The sequence below is a fragment of the Lathyrus oleraceus genome, chromosome 3 (genome assembly GCF_024323335.1).
Source record: "Lathyrus oleraceus cultivar Zhongwan6 chromosome 3, CAAS_Psat_ZW6_1.0, whole genome shotgun sequence".
Taxonomy (NCBI): domain Eukaryota; kingdom Viridiplantae; phylum Streptophyta; class Magnoliopsida; order Fabales; family Fabaceae; genus Lathyrus; species Lathyrus oleraceus.
This window is the reverse complement of record NC_066581.1, coordinates 154562776-154571006: the sequence shown is the minus strand read 5'-3', so window position 1 is coordinate 154571006 and position 8231 is coordinate 154562776.

Below are 8231 nucleotides of genomic sequence, written 5' to 3'. Positions count from 1 at the left end.
CAACAAGAGGTAAACACTCTCAAGGTCAAATTGGAAAAAGATTTACAACCTAAGGTTACTTATGTCGTTGACTCTAGGTTGTTTAAGAAGTCATTAAATCCACCATATGCAAAATACTCTTTTATTCCAAAGGATTTAATGAACAAGAATAAACAAACACATCATCATGGTTTATGTCATTATTGTTGTTGTGCTGGCCATACCATTGAGAAATGCAAGTTTAGGAGATTTCTTGTTCCTAAAGGTATTTATCAATGGAAGCCAAAAGGCAACCATGTTAGCACTTACCCACTTGGACCCAATGAAAATTTGGTACCAACTTCTCTCTTTTGATATTGTAGGATGAGTGCCTTGCTTCCGTAGATAGGAGATGGTTTCTTGACAGCGGTTGCTCAAGGCACATGACCGGTGACATATCGCTTTTTATAGACTTCAAAGCAAAGAAGAAGGGATATGTTACTTATGGAGACAATAACAAAGGAGCTATACTTGGAAAAGGTAGTGTAGGTAATCCCTCTACCACTACTATTTCTGATGTCCATTTAGTAGAGGGGCTTAAACACAATTTGTTAAGCATAAGTCAATTGTGTGACAAGGGTTATAAAGTTTCTTTCAGAAAAACTTGCTGCATAATTGAACATGCTGAACAGAACGTTGTGTTTAAGGGTGTAAGAGTAAACAATATCTATATGCTTGACCTTTTTGATGTATCTTTAACAAGTACTAAATGTCTAGTTACCTTGAATGATGATTCTTGGCTTTGGCATAGACGTTTAGTGCATATTAATTTCGATTTGCTTAATAAGGTTGTATCTAAGGATCTAGTAGTCGGTCTTCCAAAAATAAAATTTTCAAAAGACCACCTATGTGACGCGTGCCAAATGGGAAAACAAACGAGGGTCTCTTTTAAATCTAAAAATGTAATTTCAACTTCACGACCCCTTAAGCTTCTCCATATGGATCTCTTTGGACCTTCTAGGACAAAGAGCTTAGGTGGAAATTATTATGGTTTTGTAATCTCGTTGATGACTATTCTAGATTTACTTGGACTATATTCCTTCATAGCAAAGATGAAACTTTTTCTGCTTTTAAGAATTTTGCAAATCTGTCCCAAAATAAAGTGAATTCCAAAATAGTTACAATTCGTAGCGATCATGGTGGTGAATTTCAAAACTATCACTTTGATAAGTACTGTGACAAGTATGGTATTGAGCATAACTTTTCAGCTCCTCGAACTCCACAACAAAATGGCGTTGTGGAGCGTAAAAATCGTTGTAACACCTCAAAATTTGCCCTCCTCTCTTGGGACTAGCTTAGCATATTGCATTTCATTGTTTAGGGCATTAGGCATTTGCATATTGCATATCATGAGAGAATAAGCAGGTCATCCTCTTAAGTCTTTCTCAGAGGATAGAGAGGTTAAGAGATGCAAGCCTAAAGGTCTCATAAATTGATCATTAGCCATCTGAGGGTTGCTCTTCAATTAGGGTTTCTTGGTTCCTCAAGGAGGTTGAGTATTATCTTGGTTGAAATGGTACATCATCATCATCATGGTTCATTATTTCTGATTATGTTCTTCGGGATTAGGGTTTTGACCTCTGGTCAACCCTAATCAGTGGCATTCTACCAGTCAGGGTTTTTCAAGGAGATGAGGTCTTTATTGAGATGGAGATCATCATATGATTTTATTGAGCTTGTATAAGCTAGGGTTTCATGGTGGAGCCATTTCATCAAGTGTTGAAGGCTCAAAGTCCACAGTGCATGACCAAGTCAACTGCAAGTCAACTACAAAGTCAACTGTGGATTTGGAGGTGGGAAGTGGTTAGAGATACTTCATTCATGTTCAAAAAAGTCTCATTTGACATTTCAAACACTCACATTGAAGAATTTGAAGTCAAGTCAAGACTTTCCCAAAATAGCAAGTGACCCATAATTTGAAATTTCCAAAAATGGAAAGGTTTTGGACCAACTTCAACTCGATTGTACATCATCAAGAAAGCTTCAAATGAAATTTTGTCCAACATGAAAGTTGAAGGTCTTTCTCTCCCATTTCCAAAAAGTCCAAGATCATGGATTTATGATGTGTGGTTGAGGAGATATGATCCAATCATGGCAAAGTGTGCTTAAAACTTCAAATGGGCATAACTTTTGAACCAAGGCTCCAATTTTGGTGGTTCTTTTTGCATTTTGTTCCTCATGACTTGTAGTTTCCAAACATCTCATTACATGGCATGAAATTCCCTTGCATGATCATGTGCTCACTCATGAAGTTTTGTGAAGGAAAATTTCTAAACTCATTTTTGTTGATCATGAGCATAAAATACCAATCCTAAAGCTTGCATGGACATTGATTAAGTGGATTTGGGCCAGAATTGTACATTGTTCACGCATGCATGAAAGGCATGAGGTGCAAATGCCAATTTTCTCATACACCTTATAAGTTGTTAATCTTGATTAGCTTTGGCTTAAACAGGTTTTCAGCATCGTTATCAAGTGGTATATAAGGTTAATCTTAACTGCATTCATCATTAACCACAGATTTCAGATCTAGATCCAAAATCAACCAAAATTTTCTCTCAAAAATATTTTCCATTTTCTTCACACAAAAGCATTTTGTCTTGTTAGATTCATGATTAGGAAGTGCTTCTGAGCAAGATTGGACGTGGATGTGGAGCAAATCGTGCCAGTTTGGACCATACTCGAAGCTTGAAGGTTCAATGGAGTTTGAAAATTGAGCTAAATTCGTGCGTGCTGGAGCATTCAATTCATCATCAATCACTTCAACAAGCATTGTAGAAGAGATTTGAGCCATTGCTGAGCTTGTAGCACACGATTCCAGGTTCTGTTCTTCAAAGAGGTCAGGTTTCGAGTTCAATTATTCTCCAATTCATTATGATATTCATGTAGATCTTTGATTGGTGATGATTCTGGTATAAAATTTGAGTGAAATGGTGCAGTATACATGAAGTTATGCATGATTGAAAGTTTGATGTAAATTTTTCTTTTCTTCGATTTGGATGATGTATGATGTTTTAGTGCAATTTGTTGTTTGATCTTGCATGAGCATGAAATGATGAATCGATTGGTGTTATGTTTATTGATTTCTGGATGTTTTTTGGATTTTCTAGAATTTGCTTATGAACACCATGCAATCTTCATCTTCAACCTATGAAGTTCATCACGTTTCCAGATTAGCTACGAAATTGCTACGCATTTGCTACGGTTTCTTCATATGTTTAGCTACGAATTCTGGAATCTGAGCGCCTTAGGGTTTTCTTCAGTGAAATGCCATCGTTTTGATTGGACGCGCGTTTCAAATGTGGCAAGGGTTCGAGTCCGTCTGAGCGCGTATTTTCAAATTGCAATCTATTTTCACCTTTTCCCTCCATATTTGGCCATGCTTGTTCATTTTAATTTCAAAATTTTCCCAAACTTAGAAAAATCACAACAAATAGAAAAATGCATCAATTTGATCCCAATTTTTTGCAAAATTCTCCTCATTCTGTTTAGTTTTTTATGATCATAATTTCCAAAGTTGTGCATTGCTGGAAAATTAATTTTCCCTAGGATGTTTGAATACATATGCATGTGTGATATTGCCTTGTTCTTTCCATCATAAAATGCTCAAAAATAATCCAATGGCTTTGAAATTTTGTGTGTAGGTTCTTAACATGTTGATTGACATTTTGGCTTTGGTTTGACATTTTTCTCATAATCCATTTCTGTTTTATGCTCATGCTAACATGGTGTGACAATTTGTGTCACACCTTTTGATGTTTAACTTGTACAATGTGATTGCCATGCCAAATGATCTCCAATGCTACTGATTTTTTGTGTGATGGATGTTATGGATGTCTTCATTGCTCATGAATTTTTCCAGATTTATTTGAATCATTTCTGTTTTGATTGAGAATTTTCATTCATGTTGACCATTTGGATGCTTTGAAATTGCCTTTGACTTCACTTGATCATGAAATGCATTTGGTTAACGATTTTGATGTGAGCCTTTTTAGGATATGTCAATATGTGTTTGAAGTTGCTTTGTGTTAAATTTCAGTCCCTGTTTTGGATTTTTTCTCCATCTTTGACCCTAGGCTTTGACCTAGTGGTTTGTTGCTTACCTGTGAGCTTTGATTTCAGGTTTAAGCATCCAAGTTCCATAGTTGATGATGCTTCATCATTTGAGTATTGATGTTTGCTTTTGATTACTAACACTTGTGTGTTTTGTAGGTTGATGCTAACTCATTTGAGTGTGCCTTATGGCTTACACATTTTGTACATTGTTTGTTTGTGTGATGTTAACTGTTGATTATTTGTCTGTACAGTTGAACTGATTGGTTTAGTGTTTTCACAGGTACTTAAGTTGCTTTGAGTTCATTTGAACTTTGCTTTGCTAGCTTGTGGTTTGCATACCACTGAGGTATAATCCCTTGGCTTCATGTAGTCTGGAAGACCTGTCCTGTTATGTGGGCAGGCACCTGTCTAAAGCCCTCCTTAAGAGGCAATGCTTGTGTTTGTTTAATTTTGTGCCAAGCAGGTAAAGACCTCTTAAGAGGCAATTGGCAGATAAAAGGGATGTGTAATCCATCCCCTGCTATTCAGTTGTGTCATTCACTTTGCTCACACACCATGTGTTGATGCATTGTGAATAGGAACCCAAGATCTTGTTGTGTCAGTCATTTGTGGAGAAGAGTTCCTACATTCTGAACTCCCACACTTTCTATTTTGAGTCAAGCTCTCCCAGGCCAGGGATATGAGCTGTGAGGTCTTACCCTCACTTCCCATTTCATCTGATTCACCCTAACTCTCAATGTTAGGGTTAAGAGCAAAGAAACACCCCATTCCAGTTGGCTTGTTTCTGCAGCCTAACCTTGTATGAGCCCAATTGTTTGCATATAGTGTGTGTGCTTGTTTTATTGTGCTTATTTGTTTGTTTGTGCTGCTTAGGATAGCTTGCCTCCTGTGCAAGTTAGGATAGAAACCTCAACCTAGGACCATTGCGGATCACATGATAACTATTAGGCTCGAGTCAGGCTCCCTTCTAGTTTGTCATTTCCCATTCTCTGGTTAGGATAGAAGTTCTTTCCCTGTTCAGGGGAACTACGTCGCCCTGATCCTCATACCAGATGAGGTACGTAGGCAGGAGATGAGTTGATCTCTCCGGGCGCCTTTTTTCTTTTTCAACCCTTGTTTGCTTGTTGTAGTCTGACATAAGTCCAGCGATTGGCAGTCGGTTTCCTGTGTGTGTTTGTTGGTTCGGAGTCTGATGTAAGTCCAGCGATTGGCATTCGGTTTCCATGTTTGCCTGTTGTGTGGAGTCTGACGTAAGTTCAGCGATTGGCAGTCGGTTTCCTGTGTGGGTTTTGTTTGGCGTGCGTTAGCCGATCTACGAGTGCTCTTATTCTTCTCTAGTTAGAGAAGATACGTATGCATAGGATGCGACATCCTAGCGAGCACATTTCCCCTGTCTCGAACTACGTCGACTCTGATGTCTGTGTCTGACAGACTACGTAGGCCCAGGATGCGATGTCCTGCCGAGTCCCGTTTCTTTTGTCTTTCTGTGTCTCCTTCCAGTGTGTGTGCCGTGTTTGAGCAGTCTTTAGCAACCTTTCTTCTATTCTTTTGTGCGTGGATCCCGTCGAGTACGATGGATGCGTAGGGGTGCTAATACCTTCCCTTCGCATAACCGACTCCCGATCTCATCTCTCTCTGGTCGCGAGACCATGTCTTTTCCAGATTTACTTCGAGCGTTTCCTTTCCCTCTCTTGGGATAAATAACGCACGATGGCGGCTCTGTTGTTTCTTTTTCCCGCCGGTTTTTCGCGTAATGCGACAATCGTGTTTTAGAGGAGTTGGCAAGAACAATGCTAAATGAGGGCGGATTACCAAAATATTTTTGGGCTGATGCAGTTAGCACAGCTTGTATGTTTTAAACAGGATCTTAATTTGCCCTATTTTAAATAAAACTCCTTATGAGCTTTTAAAAGGAAGAAAGCCAAACTTGTCACATCTTCACGTATTCGGTTGTAAGTGTTTTGTTTTGAATAATGGTAAGGAAAATATTGGGAAGTTTGATGCAAAAGCGGATGAAGGTATCTTTCTTGGATACTCACAATCAAGTAAAGTATGTAGAGTATATAATAAGCGTTTACTTACTGTTGAAGAATCTGTCCATGTTTCTTTTGATGAGTCTTATCCGAAAAGTGTCGTAAAGGGAACTCTTTTGATGACGCAGGTGTATCTACAGAAGACATACTCAAGGAAGCTATTACGGAAACTGATCAGTCCAGAACAGTTGCCCATGAGAAGGAGGAAGATACTAGTCATGAAGAAGATGAGGAAGAAAGGACAGCTGAAGTGAATGACCTTCCACCAGCTTGGAAATCTTCAAAAGACCATCCTATTGACAACATCTTGGGAGATATTTCAAAGGGAGTAATGACTCATTCTAAGATAAGTAATTTTGTTCTCACTTCGCTTTTGTTTCACAAGTAAAACCTAAAAATGCCAAAGAGGCCTTGATTGATGAATGTTGGCTAATGGCCATGCAAGAAGAGCTTAATCAATTTAAAAGAAATGACGTTTGGGAACTTGTCCCTCGTCCGCGAGATCATCATATCATAGGTACTAAATGGGTTTTTAGAAATAAGCTTGATGAAAACGGAGTGATAACTAGGAACAAGACACGTTTAGTAGCACAAGGGTATAACCAAGAGGAGGGCATAGACTATGAGGAAACTTATGCTCCAGTTGCTCCCCTTGAAGCTATACGTCTCTTGCTTGCCTATGCGTGTTCTAATAATTTTAAGCTTTACCAAATGGACGTAAAGAGTGCGTTTCTAAATGGTGTCATAAATGAAGAGGTATATGTCTCACAACCTCCTGGTTTTGAGAATGCTGAAAATCCAGATTATGTTTACAAATTAAAATGAGCTTTGTATGGCCTTAAACAAGCCCCTCGGGTTTGGTATGAAAGGCTGGGCAAATTTCTAATTGATCATGGATATTCAAGAGGTAAAGTGGATAATACTCTCTTTATTAAACACAAGGGAAAGCACATTCTTTTAGTTCAAGTTTATGTAGACGATATAATTTTTGGTTCAACTAACACACACTTGGTCGAAGAATTTTCTAAGGTTATGCAGGGTGAATTTGAGATAAGTCTTATGGGGGAGCTGAATTACTTCCTAGGTCTTCAGATAAAGCAACTTGATGAGGGTACAGCAGTATGTCAAACAAAGTACTGCAGAGAGCTACTCAAGCGCTTTGGAATGAACGACTCAAAATCAATTGACACCCCTATGCCTACCAATGGAAATCTAGATAAAGATGAGCATGGTAAGAGTGTAGATGTCAAAAAGTTTAGAGGTATGATTGGGTCTCTTCTGTATCTTTCTGCTTCTAGACCTGACATCATGTTTAGTGTTTGTATGTGTGCACGATATCAATCAAATCCTAAGGAATCACACCTGAAAGTTGTTAAGCGTATATTTAGATATCTTCATGGAACATCTAAATATGGGCTTTGGTATTCCAAAGGAAGTGATTGTAGCTTAGTAGGTTACTCCGATTCTGATTTTGCTGGCTGCAAATCATATAGGAAAAGCACGAGTGGTACATGTCACTTGTTTTCAAACTCCTTGGTAAGTTGGCATAGCAAAAAGCAGGTATTTGTGGCTTTGTCAACTGCAGAGGCTGAGTACGTTGTGTAACACCTCAAAATTTGCCCTCCTTTCTTGGGACTAGCTTAGCATATTGCATTTCATTTTTTAGGACATTAGGCATTTGCATATTGCATATCATGTGAGAACAAGCAAGTCATCCTCTAAAAGTCTTTCTCAAAAGATGGAGAGGTTAAGAGATTCAGGTTTGGGGGTCTCATGAATTGATCACTAGCCATCTGAGGGTTTGTGCTCCAATTAGGGTTTTCTTGATCCTTCAAGTAGGTTGAGAATTATCTTGGTTGCAAGGGTACATCATCATTATATGGTTATGTCATCCTCAAGGGGTTCACTATTCAGGATCAGGTTCCTTGGGATTAGGGTTTTGACCTTTGGTCAACCCTAATCAGTTGCATTCTACCAGTCAGGGTTTTTCAAGGAGATGAGGTTATTTGCTTGGATGAGGATCATATGATTATTATGTGAAGCTTACAAGAGCTAGGGTTTCATTTGGGAGCCAATTCCTCAAGTGGTTGAGGCTCAAGCTGATCAGAGCACTTCTAAGGCATC